Genomic DNA, 22080 nt, shown 5'->3' with positions numbered 1-22080 from the left:
AAAAACCAGAGCTGACATATAAAGACAGGCTCCTTGCAACAGGATTTATTCTGGGTTTGCCTGAAATAATAAGACAGAATTTCTCCTGAGCCTCCCTATTCTGTCTATTTATTTTTGAAACGTTAAAACGATTCCGTAATAAAGAGATACAAGTATAAAATTTAGAAACTTTGAACCATCCTGAGTGTAGTCTCATTTTAACAATGTGATCATGTAAGCACTGCCATCTCTTCAATTTCCCAGTCTATAAAAAGAGGGAAGCCATATTGAGATTTATGCGTAATAACAAGCCTATTTATCTATGCTGAATGATAGAGGTAAGTGGTGGCTTTCATACCTCCAGTGTAGATGAGCCCACAGACCTTCCTGACAAATTATTGTGTGCCTAAATCATTCCAATACTTACCTATATACTTTCTTTTTAAAAAAAAAATTTTATTTATTTATTTTTGGCTGTGTTGGGTCTTCGTTGCTGCGCGCAAGTTGCGGTGAGCAGGGGCTACTCTTCATTGCGGTGAGCAGGCTTCTCATTACGGTGGCTTCTCTTGCAGAGCATGGGCTCTAGAGCTCAGGCTCAGTAGTTGTGGCGCATGGGCTTAGTTGCTCCATGGCATGTGGGATCTTCCTGGACCAGGGCTCGAACCCATGTCCCCTGCATTGGCAGGTGGATTCTTAACCACTGCACAACCAGGGAAGTCCCCCCTATATACTTTCTTTACTCTTTGTCATCCCTTCCCTTCCTCACAATGTAGTTCTCCTGACACTTGTAAGACACCTGTGACATAAGAACCTGTTCTGAGCATCTCTTGCAAAGTCCTCATAAAGATGGCAGCTACTTTGAGGATGACATCCCCACTTAATTCTTCTCCAAATGTTCTGAAGGGGTTTCTTCAAATAATTTAAAACCATCTATATTTAGGAATAAAAACTCTGAAGATGACTTCTGAAGATTTTCTTCCTTCTGTTAAGAGCAACTTTAAGAGGTATATTTTCATTCTCATACTGGATGCTCCCCTACTTCTGGTACCACTTCTGGGTGTGGGTGTGGGTGATCATGATTGACAGTTGACCTGCTATTGCATAGATGTTCATGTTTGTGACTAAAGAAATAATCAGAGACTAAGGTGGCCACACAGGTGGCAGTGATATGATCTGTAACATTCACCTAGGGGTGTTTTTTAGAGCTTTTAAAAAATACATCAAGTGAATAATAAGTTAGGTAGGGCCTCACTTGGAAAAAACCTAATGGGAGCATAATCAAAGTAAATAAAACTGACCAAGAAAATTTCTGGAAGAGAAGCTGATTTCATGGATCATCACACTGCATCTACCAGAGTAGTAACTAATGGTCGTGAGGAAACTACCTGGTCCTGATGTATCACCTTAACAATATCTGGAAGAATCTTTAACCTTATTGCTTTATGAAGCTAATAGAAATACTTGAGAAGATGTTCAAAACCACGCCAAGGAGTAAGAACGACCTTCAGTATGCTGTAGAGTTTACTTCAGTGTGAGTCAGCAAAAGCGACAAAAGCCAATACTGTAAGGTTTTTGAATTTCCAATTTCTCCATATTGAGAAACTAGAAACAGTCTTTAGTCGAGTTTGATATTTTACTCTACATTCTGATTGTGTCAGGATTCCTCATTGTTTTTCCTTGCTCAAATTCTGTTCATCATCAATTTATAGTCCAAGTTTGGCCCCATGTCAGTATACGGCAGGACGTGTCTTTGTTGATGTCATTTCCAGAAGATCCTCATCCTCTACATTGGCCAGACCTTAACCCTATTTTAAGTACCGTGTCTGCCACTCCTGAAGAGGCTTGCTCTTTCTAAAACTGTCTTCAGAATGTCTCCTGCTAGTTGGTGGATTGACAGGGAATGGAATTTTCCTGTGTTTTCAATCTTATAGCTCATTGTTTTCTGTAAGCAGCATTCTACCCTCCTATTTTCCTTGCACCTGTTTGACATTAAATACCCCTCCAATAATTTTTATTCATTAGGAAATATATTACAAGCATTCCTTCTGTGTTTTATTTATCGTATTATCTGGTCTTCGAATAGGACACTCTACTTTTTCTTTCTTTTTACATTCTTCCTCGCTGCCAACTAGCCTTGAACATATTCTCTGCGGTATGTGGAAGATAATGTTTACACTCCCAATCTTGAAAGAACTTCCCCCTAATCATTTAATGAACTATAATTAACCAAATGCATCAGTGTTGCAAGTGTAACATGTGACACTCACATAGAATGAAGACAGTAGAACTAAAAATATTCACAGATATCCAGACTTTGCCATATACTTTTGCAATTGGTAACTTGGGTTGCAGGGCCAGCTTTACAAATGATTTTGATATAGCTGGAGATGAGAACCACTAAAGGGAGTTTCGTTGAGGAGCACTTCTTCAAAAAGTTCAGCACAGCTTAGCCTTCCATCATGGGCCCCGGACTGACTGCAGCGCCCTGGGTGCCCCGGTTCAGGAGTAGCTTGGGCCTGTGGGTCCAACACTGGTCTCATACTGAATCCCCCAAGCGCTCTCAGAGAGCACGGCCCAGCCCAGAACCACACGCACATACCAACGTTTCTGGGCTTTACTGTGCATCAGAATTGTCTGTGGATAGTTTAGAAACCATCTCACCTCCTCAGAGAGCCTATTTCAAGTGGTCATGGGTGGGGTCAGGTGACTAAATATTTTAGAACTGGGTAGGTGGTCCTAGCAAGCAGCCAGCATTCAGTAGCACTGGTGTGTGTTTGCCTGTGCACACGTGCACATGTACCATATACGTGTGTGTATCTACTGGAGCCTCAACTGAGAGTGAGTATGGTTGTGTGGCTCCCTGTTGAGGCCTCCAGAGGTCTGTTTATCTGAGGAGCCAGTTTTAAGGGAAGAGGGACCCACGTAAGTTAAGCCTTCGTCCCAGGGACGGATGGAGCGAGTCTGTGTGCGGCATCATGTCCACTCTTCAGCTCTGGCCCTGCCCCGGTCCCACAGGCTGAGTCCCGGGACAGGGAGAGCTTTAAGGGAAAAACAAACAAAAAGGAACAGCTATTTCAGGTTGCACCAGGCAACAGAACGAAACACAGGGCCATCTCCCACCTCACAGATGACCTTTTGCTTGGCTTTTGCGCAAGGAGGCCGCCCGTGCACTGCAGCAGTGTCTGAGGTGCGGAATACGGGCATAGCTCGTGGCGCACAGCAGGATGTGCCTGGCAGAGGTCTCCAGGCATCCGATGGACAAGGAGACCCACTACCCCACCAGTGACCTGTACATACACACCTAGTGCGTTTTACAGGTACCTTCAAAGAACTTGGCAGGATGTTCCATGTGATCAGGTGTAACTAAGGAAGGGCTAGTGACACTGCTATTATTATTATTATTATTATTATTATTAATACTTAGCGTGACCCTATTTATTCAGGCTAGAAAGAACCGGATCACACGCGCGCGCACACACACACACATACATATACATGCATATATGTATACACGCTTGTGTATACATATAATACACATATACATAAATGCACGTGTTGCATGCATGTAACACGTGTGTGCACACATGTTTGTGCGTGTAGCACATGTGTGCATGCATAACACGTATGTGTGTGCACGCATGTGACACGTATATTGTGCTGTGTGCAACGTGCCTTGCATGTGTTGTGCGTGTAGCACATATATGTACACGTGCATGTGTGTACATGTATATATGTACACACACACACACACGGGCCACCATTACATGGGAAGATGACTGCAGGTTCACACTCCTAGGGAAGCAAGAGGCAGAAAGTCAATATGGAAGCTGCCCTCCAAGCAGAAGATGATGAGGACCCTAAGACCTAGTGGACTTGGCCCTTCTACAACCATAAGAAGTCTTATGACATGAAAATGGACCAAATCTGCAACACCAACACTGGAGTCATATCTTGTATGGTGTGTAAAGACATACACACACACACACACACACACACAACTATAGGTTATATGAGTTTGTTCTGGTATTGACCGAAATCCCTTCTCTCTTGGAACTGTTGAAAATTATAACCAAGAATATATTTCTGACCAGGTATATATATATATATTTTTTTCATTTTTAAATTCTTTGTCATTTCTAATCTGTCTACAATGGACTAGCTATTTTCTCATTAAAGGGCATTTCCTACAGCTATTGAAAAATCTAGTAATTGTCTACAGCAAATAAGTCACACCTCAAGCATTGAACACCTACTTAGGAATTTGCCTCTGCCCACTTTCATGTAATGCTGAGGCCAAAGAAGATCTGCCACCTTCCAGAGCATTCTACAAAATAAATGTCTCTCAAAGCTTCACATTAGCCAGAAATGTCTTCTCTCCATGTGAACTGTGACAGAGCATGATTGTATATAGATGGTCCTAAATTGGGGTGAGAAGGAAGTCACTTCACCATTAAATACTTTCTGAAAATGTCTCTCCCACATTGCAGACAATGTTGATTATATGTTACTTCCTAAACATCACTATCAGATACCCTGGTCGTTTCATCCAGGTTTTACTACTTAACTCTTCAGAGTTATACACGCAGAGAAAGGATTCAGAGTGCAATGAACATCTCCTTTGAGACGTTTTTAGGAGAATTAAATTCCATAAGAAGTTTTGAAATTTTGTAATTTAAAACATCAAGTCTATAAATTAATGACACATCCGGGATTAGCCACTCCGGATATGTGGGTCTGATGTTGAGCTTGTTTTCCAAGCTCTCTGAGGAGGACATTCCACACACTCACGTATTTTGTCATGAGATTTTCTTTATTAAGGAAAGAAGCTCAAGCATTTTCAAAAAATCATTTCAAACAACACAGAAATTGGATTTACTTTCTGTTTCCTTATTAACTGACAACTCCCCCCTTTCAGGTTCCCACCAAAGAAATTGGTATCAATTGCACGCTGTGCTAAAAGAGATGAAAGATGTGGGCTTCCCTGGTGGTCCAGTGGTTAAGAATCCACCTTTCGATGCAGGGGACACAGGTTCGATCCCTGGTCGGGGAACTAAGATCTCACGTGCCGCGGGGCAGCTAAGCCTGTGCGCCACAACTACTGAGCCCGTACGCCTCAGCTAGAGAGAAGCCTGTGTGCCACCACGAAGAGCCTGCGCACTGCAGCTAAGACCCCATGTGGCCAATAAATAAATAAATAAATAAATAAATCTGGGCTTCCCTGGTGGCGCAGTGGTTGAGAGTCCGCCTGCCGATGTAGGGGACACGGGTTCGTGCCCCGGTCTGGGAAGCTCCCACATGCCACGGAGCGGCTGAGCCCGTGAGCCATAGCCGCTGAGCCTGCACGTCCGGAGCCTGTGCTCCGATGGGAGAGGCCACAACAGTGAGAGGCCCGCGTACCGCAAAAAAAAAAAAAAAAAAAAAAAAGCGATAAAAGTTGTTTTTATCAGGAAATTCCCTGGCAATCCAATGGTTAGGATTCCATGCTTTCACAGTCAAGGGCGTGGGTTCAATCCCTGGTCGGGGAACTAAGATCCCCCAAGCCGTGCAGCCAGAAAAAAAAAAAAGATGTTTTTATTAGAGTTCATGAAAATGACTTAGATGTTCAAGTTTTGAGGCCCAATAATATTTTCACCATCCACAAAATTTTTATGGATTCCACACAGACTTGTCAACACCTTCATTACTCTTCCTTTCAAAGGTTACATGTGAATATTCCATGTGACTCCAACAGACTGGTAAAATACAAGAACTTGATGTTCTTGGATTTTTATTTTGTTTTCCACAGATTCATTCTTTTGAGAATCTAGGGACATAGAATATACAGGTTTGGATGGCTGTGGGTTAGATTAATTTAGAGTGGGGAAAAATCATCTTTTACCCTCTCTTTTATACTCACACACCTAAACACACACATACACAATTTTAACTCCATTTTTTTCTTGTACATAAAGGTATCAGAAGTAGACCAAGTGATATCTAGACTCCTGGGACTGAGGGTCTATAATTTTATTAAATGTATCACTCATCACTGATCATGATCCGATGTACAATTCCGCCTTAATTGGGAATATAGAAGGTAGCACTCTATAATCAATAAAACATAATTTAACTGAGAGCACATTATTAAATTTACCAAATAGCTAGAATTTTTGCTCTTCATTTATTTAAAAAAATCACGACAGTCAAATGATCAGCGGGATTTTTAAATGCATATTTTAAATCCACGATTTCCTGACTGTTTGATTTGATCAGCGTGTAACAGTCCTTTCCTCTCACCTATTCTGTATCTAAACTATTGCAAGATAATAGCCTGTTACAATCTGATGGCTGGCAGATCACTTAGTCCTGTACCCTTATTCAGAGGCAAACTAGTAAAGACTAAAATGAAGGGACTCAGTAAAGGTCACCTTCAGCTGGATCAGGTCAAATGGGGACTTGAACACAGGCCTTCAGGACAGAGGTATTTCTTCAGCATTGGCTCACCCCAGCACAGTTAACCTTCAGGTTAATGCTAATGAAATACTACCACAGTATCCGAATACAAATTAATCATACTCAGCATATTGTGCTATTAAGGAAAGAAGTCTATTTAAATACTTTAAAACTGTTTTTAACAAGGGAGTCATTAAAAAGGATTTTCTGGCAAGCTTATCTTAAGTAGAGAAATCTATTAATCTGAACGTTTGCCTCCAAAGTATTCTTATTATTCACAATTTGATTCATCGCAGACAAGACCACAGGTATTAACCTAGTACATCTAATCCATGCGTGTTTCAGATAAACAAACAGCTGGAAGCAGATTGCTTTTTGTCTGCTTCTGTGATTTTCCTCTCTCTAGCTCTTCAGCTTACCTGCATGCAATAAATATCACACACCCTTGCTAAATGTTACCACCATTCCTCCTCCTGAGACTCACGCTAACTACTTTGGGTCCATGGAGCCATACAATGGGCAACACAGGGAACCATGCGACTCACTGTCTTCTCTTCCCTATCTCCTGTGTCCTCTGGGGAGATCACACATATTTCTACCATTGATTGGTAACAGCTCTGTTAATTCCACACCAGGATGTTCTTTCTCATAGATACTCATTCATTCAGTAGGGTTTATAGAGCCTCTCCTTGGTGCTGGGCACTCTCCTGTTCTGGTGTTACAGCAGCGAATCGATAGACAGGTATCCCTGCCCCTGTGCACTTGTATTCCAGAGAGAGGGACAGAAAAATACATCACTGGATATATAAAAGTGATTAGTACCATGGAGATAAAGAGAACATAGATAGATTATAGGTAACTCCTAGCAAAAGGAACACTTTCCAAAAAAAGAAATGTAATCTCACTACATGATTATTTTCTGCAGTAAATCAAAGCTACAGAGTCACGATCATGTAAATAAGTGTTAATACAATTAATAATCGATACATATTGCAATGGTGGAATTGGGGATGCAAAGAGCATAGTAGTAGGGCATTAGATAGCTAATCTAGCAGCTGAATCCTCATCTTCCGTAACAGTGAGGTAATAGATATTGTCTAAAACATATTGCCTAATTGATTAATCAAAAATAACAGCATAGGGCTTCCCTGGTGGCGCAGTGGTTGAGAGTCCGCCTGCCGATGCAGGGGACACGGGTTCGTGACCCGGTCCAGGAGGATCCCACATGCCGCAGAGCGGCTGGGCCCGTGAGCCATGGCCACTGAGCCTGCGCGTCCGGAGCCTGTGCTCCGCAGCGGGAGAGGCCACAACAGTGAGAGGCCCGCATACCGAAAAAAAAAAAAAACCAGCATAAATATATTAGTTTCTATTTGGGAGTATTAGTTAAGAAAGTAAAAAGTGGCTGCCCCTGGAGAGTACATTGATGAGAGGTGAAGAGTAGGCTGGGGTCTGCTGTTTGCGTTATAAGCCTTTAGGACTTTTGACTTTTTTCACAAACTCTGTGCATCTATTGCTTTAAAATTTTTTAAAGATAAAAAGTAAAAAAATGAATAGAAAGAAAAAATAGACCTTGATGAAACTGACTTATGACCTACAGAAGGACGAACTGTTTTACTACTGACTAGCAGAATCAGAATTAGAGGCCAGGCTACATGAATGCAGAGTCCACGTGCTTCATTTGTGTGATGCACCGTTCTATGTGGTTGAATGAATACAATAAAATAGCATCATTGCACTATAGGAATCAACCAATAAATGACAACTCTTAGTATTATAATTCAATGCCACTGATTTGATAATTGTGTGGTCTTAATCTCTCTCAATCACATTTTTCTCATCTGTAAATTAATCACACCAACCTTAAAGAATTTTTGTGGGAATTAGGGAGTTGTCTGAAGATCACCAAGTCCTAGAACTCCAGAGAGGAAGGAGGATAAAGATTTGCCTTCGTGTTGCTTCCCCAAACCTGTCCATTACACACCTCACTCAGCTGAGCCCCAGGCAGGGGCAGGTGGGCAAGTGGAAAGTAGACTTCAGGAGATTCCTTCTGAGTCCGACATCTTTCCTCTCATCGATGGCTCTGCTCTTTTCTTCTTATATGAATTACAGATTTTTCATTCTTCCAAACCCCATTTGTTATTAATGTAGTAGTTGGGGGGGTTTTGGGGGGTCTTTTTTTTTTGGTTTTTTGTGTGTGTGTGTGGTACGCGGGCCTCTCACTGTTGTGGCCTCTCCCGTTGTGGAGCACAGGCTCCGGACGCGCAGGCTCAGCGACCATGGCTCACGGGCCCAGCCACTCCGCGGCATGTGGGATCTTCCTGGACCGGGGCACGAACCCGTGTCCCCTGCATCGGCAGGCGGACTCTCAACCACTGCACCACCAGGGAAGCCCTAGGGAGACTTTTAATATCGAAAAGTATTATCCCACTAAACACTCTCCACATTTTGCAACACGGAGCCTTGCTAATCAAGACCATCAAGTTATTGATGGATATTTTGTTGTAGTTGTTATGGAGTTTCCCTTATATGTGTCTCTGCATTTGTAAAGTATGAATGCTTTATATTTTATAAATGGTTTGAATGCTTGACTCTGTTGAAAGAGTCCTGCTGTGCAAATTGTTTTGAAATCCCTGAACTGATCAGCCTAGAAGCTTAGCTAGTTCCAGGGCCTTCCATGATTCCAATCCCAAAGTCTTCATATCAAAGCATCCTTTGCTTCTTTTGCTACCAAAGAAAATTGCATTTAAACCATTTCTGGAAATTTTTAACAGGTGGTAAGTTTCTGCAGGCTCTTCTGGCACCATGTATAACTGACCCTTGACCCTCCATTTTCTTAAACTGATGAAAACATAGCTGTGTTAATACAGATAAACAAGTATTTCTTAACTGCCCACTCTGGGAAAATTCTGTGTTAAAAGCTTGATTTACTAATTTATTCAACACATATTTAACGTGTCAGACACTTTTGCAGGCATTGAGGCTACAGTAGTGAACAAAATAGACAAAAGCTCCTTTATGGAGCTTATTTCTTATTTGGGGGGGGGCTGGCCATAAACAAAGTAAAAATTGACGGGGTGTCACAGGGTGCTAAGTGCCACGGGGTAAATGAAGCAGTGGGGAGGAGGCTTGGGGAGAAAAGGTCTGTGTAGAGGTGACATTTTAGCAAAGACTTGAAGGAGGCATTGGAGAGGATTGTTGGAGATGGGAAAGGAGATGGAGGGAGCTGGACATATAAGAGGTGACAGTTAGAACTTGGGGTGCTTGAAATGGAGGTTATGCAGAGAGTATATAACAGCGATCAAATCCATCCCCTGACCTGCAGAACTTTATGGTCTCATTGGAGAGATAAGGTTGATTCACATGAAATCACTGGAAATCGGTAATTAAAGATGGAGTCTGCGGTATGGTTCACACAAGTAAGTGAATTCTGTGTTAAAACACTAAAGGATACTTATCTTAACATTTGCCAGAATAATCATTAACCAGATGACAGGCTTGGTAACCCCTCAAGTTAGGGCACTTTCCCACACTCATCATCACGTCTCTCTTCAAACATTTTCTCAGTGTTCACTACGTACAGTTTATTCTGCCAAGTATCGGGAACTGGCAAAGCCATGCGTGTGAATTTCCTGAGGGAGGGTATCTTTTGTGATCCGTCCCTTGTGGGGGAATGTCCGGCATAGGCTGCGATGGAATTTAGAGGTGTCTGAGACGACAGCTCAGGGGAGGTCTGTGGCTGAAGGAGAATGAGTCAGGAGTTGTCACAGACACGTGGTGATAAAGAGAGAGGAGGAGGAAAGTTTAGCTTTGATCGGTTGGTCCCTCAACCTGGATGTATGGGGAGAGATTGTATATAGGGAGAGATTGTGGGAAAGGACAACTCCTGGTCTATTGAAGACCCCAAGGAGAGTCAACAGCTCGGGCTCCTGGGGACACAGCTCCCTTGTCACTGTCCTCTTCTGTAACACGGGCAGCAGCCGTAGAAGGAAGCCTGGCTCTCACGGGGCTTTGAGGATACAGACGTGAACAAGGGTGGGTGTGCAAGGCAGAACCTAGGAGGGTGTTGCTGAAACAGCTCCAGGATTCCCAGCAGTAGCTGAGGGAAGCATTGGACGTCGTAAGCAGGGGGCTGCCTGGAAAGTGTGTGTCTTCCGGAAGCTGGATGGACCAGCAAAACAGATCATTGCTGTCAATGGGCTGTCGGAAGAACTCACAGCCTGGTTAGCTCTGTAGAAGCCAGCGTCTTATATCAATATATTTCAGTTCATAGCTCAGCACTGTGTAAGTCATTTGAAGTCAATTTTTATTGAATGGAAACAAATTATCAATCTAGTCTCTCTGGAAATTGCCTTAATGCACAAGGTAGCAGAAGGGATACAGCCAGAGGGATACAGATACTCAGTTCCGAGGAAGGTGAAACCTTGAAACTCCAAATATGAGTGAAGACTTCACCTGTGAGATAGAAAGTATGGCCATGCATGGCTTCGTCTTGCTGCAGAAGCTTCGTAGACCAGTAGTTCTTATCTGCTGTCAGCATCGTAACCACAGCACCGGCCATGCTGGCAGCAAAGCCAGGCAAAGTTAGGGATCATTACTTTCCACAGTAAAAACTTTTACAGGCTACTTTTATAACCTCCTGGAAACACTCAACTGTTGTGCAATCATCAGAAGCATCTTTCCACCTACACACCCGTAGAAGCATTTTGAACATCAGTTAAAATACATGATACTTGAGGTAGTACGATATGTATTTTTACGTGGTAGTTTTTAAAATAGTATGTTTTATGCAGTAGTTAATCACAGGAGCAAAGTTTTTTCTCTCCTTTTTTTTTTTTAACATTTAGAATTTTTTTCTTTACATCTTTATTGGATCTCTCTCTTCTTTTCCTACCCTTTATAATTTTTTTGATGCCTAATAGTGATCACAGCAATCCATTCACATTTTCTTTTCTCTAGGAAATGAATCAGGCTGAAAATCTATGAGCCTGTGATAACAATTACTCATTGATAGATTAACGCTTAGGAAGGAAACTAGGTTTTAAAGACTTAGTTGGAACCCAAAGTAGAGACTGGTTAACGAAAGAGAGTGTCCTCCCTCACCCAAACCGTACCACCTGGTGTAGGTGTGCTAGTGCTTGGGGCTGGCAAATGAGACACTGTCTAGAACTGGGGATTCCTGACATTTACCTCTTAGGTGCACCCTGTGAAGGGGTGGGATAATTTGATTGCCAGGTTCCAATCTTTCCTCTTAAAACGAGAGACTGGCAAGACGTGCAGAGAACAATACTGCACTCTTGTGGTCAGAGGGAGAATTGGACATGAAGACACGTTTTTATTTTCCTGACTGATGCTGTCAGTAACTCCCAGAGCAATCTACTGCTACCAAAGTGAAGGAAACAAGTGATACAATTTACAGGATAAAATCCAGGCCCAAATAATCCTGGTTTTGTCTGACTTGTCTGGGTCATGTCTACTGCCTGGTCTGATTCAGCCTTTGGGACCGTGAGTCGTGTATCCATTTTATTCAGAATTCAGATTTTCTAATGGCAAATTCAAGATGTTTCTATCTCCATTAAGTATGTATGTAGCTTTTCATCAGTTAAGTGAGGAAACAGTGTCTCCTGTCCACCTGATGGGCTTACGATGAGGATCAAGTAAAAGTATATGAAAACAGTTTAAAAGTATAAAGCTCTGAACAAACGTTATTATGGAGGAAAATGCATGTTTATCTGTTATTATTGAAAACAATTCTCTAATTCAGTCCTGTGTTTTAGAATTTTCACCTATAATTACAACATAATAATGAAAAAACATATGTATATGTACACACACAAGTAATAAAAAAAAATTTATATTCTATGCAATTACTTCCCTTCTAGACCTACTAATGAAAGTTTCTCCAGGAAGAAAATTCTTTATTGGTGATTTTTTTTTAATTTAAAAATTTTTTTTAATTTATTTATTTTTGGCTGGTTGGGTCCTCTTTGCTGCGCACAGGGTTTCTCTAGTTCCGGCAAGTGGGGGCTACTCTTCGCTGCAGTGCGCAGGCTTCTCATTGCAGTGGCTTCTCTTGTTGCGGAGCACAGGCTCTAGGCACATGGGCTTCAGTAGTTGTAGCTCGTGGGCTCTAGAGCACAGGCTCAGTAGTTGTGGTGCACGGGCTCAGTTGCTCCGTGGCACGTGGGATCTTCCAGGCCAGGGGTCGAACCCGTGTCCCCTGCATTGGCAGGTGGATTCTTAACCACTGCTCCACCAGGGAAGCCCCTTTATTGGTGATTTTAAACTTTGAAAGATATACGTCCTTACTCTTTTATGATTCACCCAAAGGGATTTTCTTTAAGGACTGTATAACCCACATTTTCAGAGCATCCTCACAGTATGGTGCAACCATTATTAGAAGCACCCACATACTCAGTATGGAAGGAAATGGACAGTGGAGAGAGTTAGCCCTAAGACAGTGACATAGTTTCCTTCTAAGTATCACCACCAGCTGATCTTTTAAAATCACTTCCAGGTTATTAAAACACAAGGAAGGGAATGATCATAAATAACAGCTTGAATTGCTGAATTTTTCACTACATTAGGGTTAAAAATTGGGTGGTGACACTTAGGTTAAAATTATTTAATGTGGTAATTTTTTTTTTTTTTTTTTTTGCCTTCACTGGAAAAATATTCTCAGTAAAATCTCAGATTCAGAAACAAAACAAGAGGAAACATATTCTCATATGCTGTACTGGGAAGATGGAATATGAAGGAACATTTCCAACCAGGAAAACAATTACTTAAGGAAACTTGGGATGGTTTCTTTTATAATGATCCTCAAGATATTGAAGAGCATGTCAGGCAAATGTTGACAACTATTTTACTTCCTGCTTATTTGAAAGTTCAAAATAACAGCAAAAGAGGTCAAAGCAATGCTGAGACAACCAAGAATGAACCAGCTGTTAATTTTCACGTGGGATTAATTTTCAGTGTGCAGGGCTCAGCCCACCCAGCCCTGCCCAGGTGGAACCTTAAATACCAAGGAATGAGGACAGTGGTGTGTTTACAGTGCCAAACTGGGGGATTTTCTACGGCATCATTTTTTCATTCCCTTCTATAGTCTGATACTCTCTCTCTTCACCAGCTTGATTCTTTAGTCAGTAAAGAAAAGGGAAATTTTTCAGACACTGAAATATTTTTCTCTATTTTTAGAATAAAACGTTTGTCCCTTTACTATACATTTTATACAGTTCAAAAGTTTCTCTTCAGTGTGTATTGCCATCAAGTTGAATATTTTAAAGTACATCCTACAGCTTCCCGAGCACACAGACTCACGCACATTGGCTGTGCTTTTCTTGCTCTGTATTGTTCTGCTTTGGAACTTGTGGCCTGTGTGTTTTTGTGTGTATACTGTGCACGGCTTTCAGAAACGCTATGCAGATGCCAGTGGAGACCGAGCAACGGGGCTGAGTCTGGTGGCCTCCAGACAGGCTCTGCCGATGGCTCACCCACTTCATGAGACCCCCCTGGGCAGCCTAGCTTCCTGGCCGACCTCCTGTTCCTGTCCTTGTCTGTGTCACCAGCTTCTGATCTTGGGTTTGTCCACAGACTGATCGATCACTGTGCTCACACGCCTGGGAGTTGACGTCTTCTGCTCTGCTAATATTCTGACTACTGGCGCCCTAGGTCCCATGCTGTCACTCGGGCTTCTGACTCTGGCCAGCCCCTGTTTGGCTCCACTAGTCCTGTCATGGCACTGACATATCATACTGGGCTGAAAGGGGCCCCAGAAGGAGAGCTTTGGCAACTGCATAGCATCACTTTTCTTTTCAGAGCAATACTGCCATCTCCTCCCAGTGGCCTGAGAAACCGGTAGCCAGACACCCAACCACTTGGGGTACAACACATCTAGAGGTTCAGAAGAATATAAAGAGGGCAAGTGTGAATGATAGCATCCTAGATATTGGTTTCAAACTTCTGTTGTTTTAGAAAAAAATACTGATTTTAATCATATACAATCTACTAGATTCCCTTTTCCTAGTCTGGTCGACCTAGAACCTGCCGACCTTGCAGAAGTGCTGAGATCAGTCAGAGCTGAGCGTGACTAAGATGGGTTTGACCCACTAGACCTCAAGAAGAGAATTCTGATCCGGGCTAACCCTGGAATAAGAGGAAGAATTCCATTTCCTTATTTGTGAATGAGGAATGGAAGGAACACTGTTCTGTGTCTGTCTCCTCACCTTTTCTGTCTGGAAAACTCTTGCTCAAAATTTCAGAAATAACTCAAATAATTACACTTCCTCGGGGCCCATAAGTCCTATTTACTCAGGTCCGTATTCCCACCGGGTTTGGTTCCACTCCTATTACGGTCTTCTCCACTTGGCTTCATAACGCTTGTTTATGTGCCTTTGCTCCCTCTGGATTGTGAGTAACTGCAGGGCAAAGACTGTGCCTTCTTCCTTTTGTAGCCTCAGCTCTTTACATGGTGATGTGCAAATAGTAGACGCTTAATAAATGCTCGGTGAATTAACAGATGTTTCACATCGGAAGCTTTTAGCAGTGCAGGTGCTTTGATCTCTTGCCAGGGAGAGAAGCACACTCCAGACCCCAGGGCTGGATCTCTAAACAGAAACAGAGAATTCTGCTTCCACTTAGCATGTGGAGAGCTTCAAGAAGTTGTCTCCCCCCAGGTCAGCCGTGAGAAGAGGGCAGCTAATCTACAAAATCATTCACATTTGGGGGCACATCAGAAAGCAACCAAATGAGCTCAATTCTGAAGAGTGACAAAGCCCATGGAGGGGAAATGGGTGGCAAGACTCACCTTGACCGAGCGCGGGCGGAGGATGGAGCCGCCATAAAAGCAGGTTGGAAGAAAAGAGCTAAAATGTTCACAAATTCTTAAAGACCAAAGGACAGGCTAGTGAGGTAATTTGGAATGTCTGGGAGCCGGAGCCACAGGGAGCACGTGCCCTCACATCTCTTCTCCACGTGTCCTCCCTGTGGGCGTGTGAGAAGGATGGGGGCGCAGAGCAGGAAGCAGGCCCTGACACCATGGTCCGCTTCTGAGGGAGCAGCAGAGGCAGACCTGCTGCCCTTGGGGAGGGGCCAGAAGATGCTCAGGAGTAGGGCCTGCCCTGGGCACAAAAGCAAGGAATGTACTTTTTTTTTTTTTTTTTTTTTTTGTGGTATGCGGGCCTCTCACCATTGTGGCCTCTCCCGTTGCGGAGCACAGGCTCCGGACGCGCAGGCTCAGTGGCCATGGCTCACGGGCCCAGCCGCTTCACGGCATGTGGGATCTTCCTGGACCGGGGCATGAATCCGTGTCCCCTGCATCGGCAGGCGGACTCTCAACCACTGCGTCACCAGGGAAGCCCCAAGGAGTGTACTTTTTATGGCTGAATGATATTCCACGTTTCCTTTATCCATTCATCTGTTGATGGGCTCTTGGGTTTCTTCCTATCTTGGTTACTGTGAATAATGCTGCAGTGAACATTGGGGTGCAGGCATCTTTTCGAACTAGTGTTTTTGTTTTCTTCGAATAAATACCCAGGAGTGGAATCGCTGGATCATATGGTAGTTCTATTTTTAGTTTTTAAACTTTATTTATTTATTTATTTATTTTTGGCTGTGTTGGGTCTTCGTTTCTGTGTGAGGGCTTTCTCCAGTTGTGGCGAGCGGGGGCCACTCTTCATCGCGGCGCGCGGGCCTCTCACTATCGCGGCCTCTCTTGTTGCGGAGCACAGGCTCCAGACGTGCAGGCTCAGCGGCCATGGCTCACGGGGCCACTTGCTCCGCGGCATGTAGGATCCTCCCAGACCAGGGCTCAAACCCGTGTCCCCTGCATTAGCAGGCAGGCAGACCCTCAACCACTGCGCCACCAGGGAAGCCCTATTTTTAGTTTTTTGAGGAACCTCCATACTGTTTTCCATAGTGGCTGTATCAGTTTACATTCCTACCAAGAGTGCACGAAGGTTCCCTTTTCTCCACATCCTTGCCAACACTTGATACTACCTTTCTGATGATATCCATTCTAACAAGTGTGAGGGGGTATCTCATTGTAGCTTTGATTTGCGTTTCCCTGGTGATGAGTGACTTTGAGCCCCTTCTCATGCACCTGTTGGCCATCTGTATCTCATCTTTGGAAAAAAGTCTCTTCAGGTCCTCTGCCCATTTTTTATTTGGGTTTTTTGGGGGGTTTTTTTGACATTGAGTTGTGAATCTTACCATTTGCAGCAACATGAATGGACCCGGAGATACGCTAAGTGAAATAAGTCACACAGAGAAAAACAAATGCTGTATGATTTCACTCACACGTGGGATCAAAAAGAAAAGACAAACGCACAGGCCTATAGATCCAGAGAACAATTGGGTGGTTGCCAGATGGGAGGATATGGCTGGGGGGACGGACGAAATAGGTGAAGGGGATTAACAGGCTCAAACTTTCAACTGTAACATAATTAAGTCATGAGGATGTAATGTACAGCACAGAGAAAATAGTCTATAATATTGGAACAACTTTGCGTGGTGACAGATGGTAACTAGAATTATTGTGGTCAGCACTACATAATGTTATAAAACTCAAATCACTATGTTGTATACCTGAAACTAATATAGTCTTGTGTGTTAATTATAACTCAATTTAAGAAAGGAAAGGAATTGCCTTGGGGTCATTACCTTGGGGTAGTTTACATGGGGAAAGGGGCAGGGGTGTCTCTCGTGCCAAGGCTGTCAGAAGCTTTGCCATCAGGAGCAGCAGCTGGGAGAAACAACACAGCACAGATGTGTCCCTGTGTTCATCTTACTGCCACCGCCTGCCTCTCAGTATCCACAATGTGGAGATGGGACAAAGAGCTTCTGGTCAAGCGATCTGGATGCATCTAATGCTTCTGCCCCCAGACTGGCTGCAGAGCCCCTCTCCTCACTGCCTGGCGCTGCTCATTGCCCCTGTGGGACCACAGTCAGACCTTAGGTACGAGGGAGTCTGGGGAGTGTCATTTGAATTTTTTATTTTTTGGCTTTTCTGCTCCTGCAGTTCAAAGAGGCATTGTAGCTAGAGTTCAGGAAGGGATTCTGTAAGTGGGTTGGAATAGGAGTCAGAAAAGCCAGTCCATAATATGTACTGCCCCTACCATCCAACTAGATAGATTTCCATCACGCTGTTTATTTCCTTCTAGTGCCAGAGCCCTCAAAACGAAATAAAACACTCACGGTGGTTTGTTGATTTTTATCTGCCCCATGCCTCCCTCTACCTCATTCCTTTACAATTTTCACTCATGCAGGGACCCTGTCCCCCTTGCCCTTCAGTGGATGCTCAACTATAAACCACAGTGCCCACCATATAGCCGGCCCTCAGTAAATACTGGAGAAAAATCAGCAGACCCTTTGAGAATTAAATAAAAGCACGCGATGACCCTTTCCATGGAAAAATACTTATAGGCACGACATTTACATTCCACTTTCTGAGATTCCCCAGGAAGAAAGTATAGTGAGGAGATGAAGATGAGGTGTGCCCTTATTACTTTGCTATAAATGTAGCGATTTTGCTCTTAGAATGATTACACTGAATGTGACACCAAGAGTAGAAAGGCCAGAGTAGAAATGTTTCAGGCCTCGGTGCAGGTGGGAGAGGCCCACGTGTCACTGGCAGGTCACTGCCCTAAAAGTGCAGGCCAGCAGCTAGCACCATGTTTGGAAAAGCCTGAGGGCCGGCAGAAACTGCAGCGTATCTCCATCTGGCATTGACACAAATTCCTGGAACCCGGGCCAGCTCGTTTTTCAGACTGATTGGCTGGCAACAGAAAAGGAAGAAAAAGAAGTCTTAGGTCTTAGGGTGCATTCTTTTCCTTCTCTTTCTACAGCTTAAAGGAGGCTCAAAGCCTAAGAAGGGATTCGCAGTCCTTGAATAATAGCCAGAAAAGGAGATTAATAAGAAATGAAGGTATGTGAGTTTCAGAGCACTGGGGGATTTTTCTGAGTTTTAGTATTAGAAGAATTTAGAGCTCTGCCTGGCATTCAACTTCCTAGTTCTATTGGTATCGCCCACCGCGTAGCTCAGGAGCCCCCATTTGCCTTCCCTTTTCTTTCACCAGAAAGGAGCTGAAGTCAAGGTCAGTCACAATGTCACAGTGAGGTGGTCTCCCAGCCCCACCCGGGAGGGGTTAGGGCAGGGACCCTGTCCCAGGCTCTCACCTCAGGCTGCTGGTGGGAGAATAAAGAGGAGGGGTGCTTTGCTCGATCTGGCTACCCAGGGGCAGGGGGGAAAGTTCTGGTGCCTTTGAGAAACCTGAACTTGGCCCGGAGACATACTCCTTTCAAGTGATGAATTTGTCAGACTTCCATATTTCAAAGGAGAGTCAGCAGTGAACAAGCAAACAAGTGTTCAGCAAGTTATTCAAATGGTTCCAAACTCCTTGATACCAAGTGGCTTTCTGCATTAGTTCTCTTTTTCCAATGGGGATTCTTCCTTATGATCTTCCCTCCTAAAGCTGTGTCATTTGGCCAATTTAACAACCCTTATAGATTCATTTTTCTCCATATGAAATATGGCAATATTCTTGAAAAGAAAATTCCTTGTACTCATCTCCCTTCATATGAGGGATGGTTCAAAATGAGTATGATGTTTTTTGAAATGTATTTTCTGAGCTATTTCCTTTCAGACATCATTTCCATTTCTGGTAAATCTCAATGGCTGGGCACCGCAGCCTTTGAGGTGGTAGGTTTCAGTGCTGCAAGGGTAAAGTGGATTCCTGCTTGCAGCAATATGCTTTAACAGTGGAATTGGAATTTTGTTGCTGTGGGCTGCAAGACAATAAGAGCAAAGGCTAGACTTTGGAGAGAAGAGAATGAGAAAGAAAGAAGAGTGAGCCATAGAGAGTGAGAGAGACAAGGAGATGGAGACAGATGAAGAAAGCTGGGAAAAGAGAGGGAATGAATTTCATGAATCTCTTAAGTATGTAAAGATGCTGGGCTCACAGAGCTTCTGCCCTGATGGTAGAGATGTTACCTTGTGCCGAGCAAGGCATGGTCAGGAGACCTCTCCCGCTTTACTAGGAGGATGTGGTGGACATGGGGAGCTTTGAGGGGAGGGAGCGAACAGCTGTGTCTCTCCCCTTGGTGTTGGGAGAGGGTGGTAAGAAGGAGAAAGAGGCAATCTGGGAAACTGAGCATCGACTGAAGGGGGATTTTAAATTAAAAAGTCAGGTTGAACTAAATCTGGATTCACCATCCTGTCCCATCATCACCAGCCCCAGCAGACTGACACTCCTGAGTGAGATGTATCAGTTATGGAGAAATTGAGAAGCCACATTTTCTTTACCCACCTGAGTGCAATGTGGATAATTTTGCTGCCCAGTCGCACAGTTCAGCTTAGCCAGTGACTGCATGTCTACTTTGTTGATGAAGAGTCCTGTGAGAGGCAAAAGGAGACCATGAAATGATATCTGAAATCATCTTGATGATCAAGTCCTTTCTTTTTACTACAAGGCACTGAGGCAGAAAACTTAAAAAAAAAAAAAAAGGAAATTGGGCACATCAGTTTCTCCCTAACCCATAATCCCCCACAGAGGGGCAAAGTTTTCATCCATCTGAACTCCAGTCAAGCCCAGGTCAGGTCAGTTCAACATCTTGAGTTAATTTCAGCCATGATGGGTGTTGAAATTAATTTCCAGGCCCAAGATGCAGCCACTCCTGCCCGGGTGACACATGAGTAAACCAAGACATAGATCACTTTTGTGTCCCTGTAGATGCTCCTCTTGACCAGAAACGCAGTCTATGCAGGCAGCCAACTCCCAAATGCCAAGGTGACTCTGGGCTCTCTACTTACTTCCTATTCCTTAACTCATTTTCTGTTTTCTCTTCCATGTTCCTTATTCTTTAACCTATAAAAGCGTCCTGCCTTCCGCCACATTTTACAGTTCTGTGGACGCTTGGGAACAGAGACTTCCCGTTTCTTGAAGTGTTAAAGTTTGTTTCTATTACCTAAATTGTCTTCCTTAATCATTTTTAGCATCTGAAAGGACTTTGCTTTGGAAGAGCAGCTCATCAACTTTTGTTTCTATTTTTTGAGAATCCCCAGATTTATATTAACCAGTAGAACAATCAGCCTTCATCTCATAACTGACTTCTTTGCTGTGACTTGCAGACTACTATAAAGACTAGAAGATACTCAAGAAAACAAGAGCAGGAAACCCAAAAAGGCGACTAACACACTCTGAGGGGAATTAAACCAACTACCTAAAGCAGATTCTAGTACCCTCTAAAGAACATAAATATGTGGTGAAGAAAGCAGAGGAAATTGTCTGTACTTGAAACAGGGAAAAGCCAACCAACCAACCAACCAAACAAACAAACCCCAAACCTATCATTTATTTTAAATAAATGTTAGTTCATTCATTGAAACAGTACCTATATGCATGAAGATTGCTACGTGCATATGTTGGGCTGCACCCTGCAGGCCTGCAAACTCTGTACTTGCCCAGCTCAAGACCAAAGAAAGAGTGCAGAGTCACTGACAGAGGCATGAATGGTTCGCTAGATGCGGGGGTAGGGATGGGGTTAGGGAGGTTACCAGTGATAGAGGGAATTGACAACTGAAACCAGCAGAGGAGCATGGCCCTCACTGCCCCTTGGATAAACTATCATAGTGGGGATAGCTCTGATCCAAAGATTAGAGCAGTCGCTAGCTGGGGTCGGGGGCAAGTATGTAGGCAGCTACTGATTAGGCTCTATGAGTAAGAGGGAAGATCAGTCAAGTGAATAGGCTGTAGGGTGAGGCAGGGACTGGTCGGGCAGGGGATGTACAGGGAGCAAGAGGGCAGCCATCTTGAGTGGCCTGACCATACAACCTACAAGTGTTACTATTTATTCAGTGTACACATTATTCTTTTCTTTTTTAAGAGTCTGGGGGGTTTTTTAAGATTTTTTTTTTTTGATGTGGACCTTTTTTTTCTTTTAAGTCTTTATTGAATTTGTTACAATATTGCTTCTGTTTTATGTTTTGGTTTTTTGGCCACGAGGCATGTGTGATCTTAGCTCCCCGACCAGGGTTCAAACCCGCACCCTCTGCCTTGGAAGATGAAGTCTTAACCGCTGGACCACCAGGGAAGTTCCCATAATTCTTGATTCACATATGGATTCCCAGTCCCCTGCTGTAGCATTGTGGTTTATCCCATTCTCACTTCCCACCCCGCCCCACAGAGGTAGGGAAATACTTCTAAAGATTTATGATGATTCTTAAAAAAAAAAAAAAAAAAAAACATTTCCGACTATTTTCCTAATTAACATCTAAACGTATACCCATTTACATTATTACAAGTGGAATTAAACTGTTATGAAACACTTTACGGTGTGAAAAAAAAACGTTATTTTTACACATATCAACTTTTTGATAAATAATTCTTAAATATACAATTACCTATCAAGAACTTGGTCATTCTTAGTTTTAAATATAAAGAGGTAAATATGGGGACTTTCCTGGTGGCGCAGTGGTTAAGAATCCACCTGCCAATGCAGGGGACATGGGTTCGATCCCTGGTCCAGAAAGATCCCACAGGCCATGGAGCAACTAAGCCCGTGCGCCACAACTACTGAGCCTGTGCTCTAGAGCCCAGGAGCCACGACTACTGAGCCCACGTGCCACAACTACTGAAGCCTGCGTGCCTAGAGCCCGTGCTCCACAACTAGAGAAGC

Source organism: Mesoplodon bidens, assembly GCF_964165515.1.
Source record: "Mesoplodon bidens genome assembly, chromosome: 20".
Taxonomy (NCBI): domain Eukaryota; kingdom Metazoa; phylum Chordata; class Mammalia; order Artiodactyla; family Ziphiidae; genus Mesoplodon; species Mesoplodon bidens.
Note: the sequence above shows the minus strand (reverse complement) of the source record.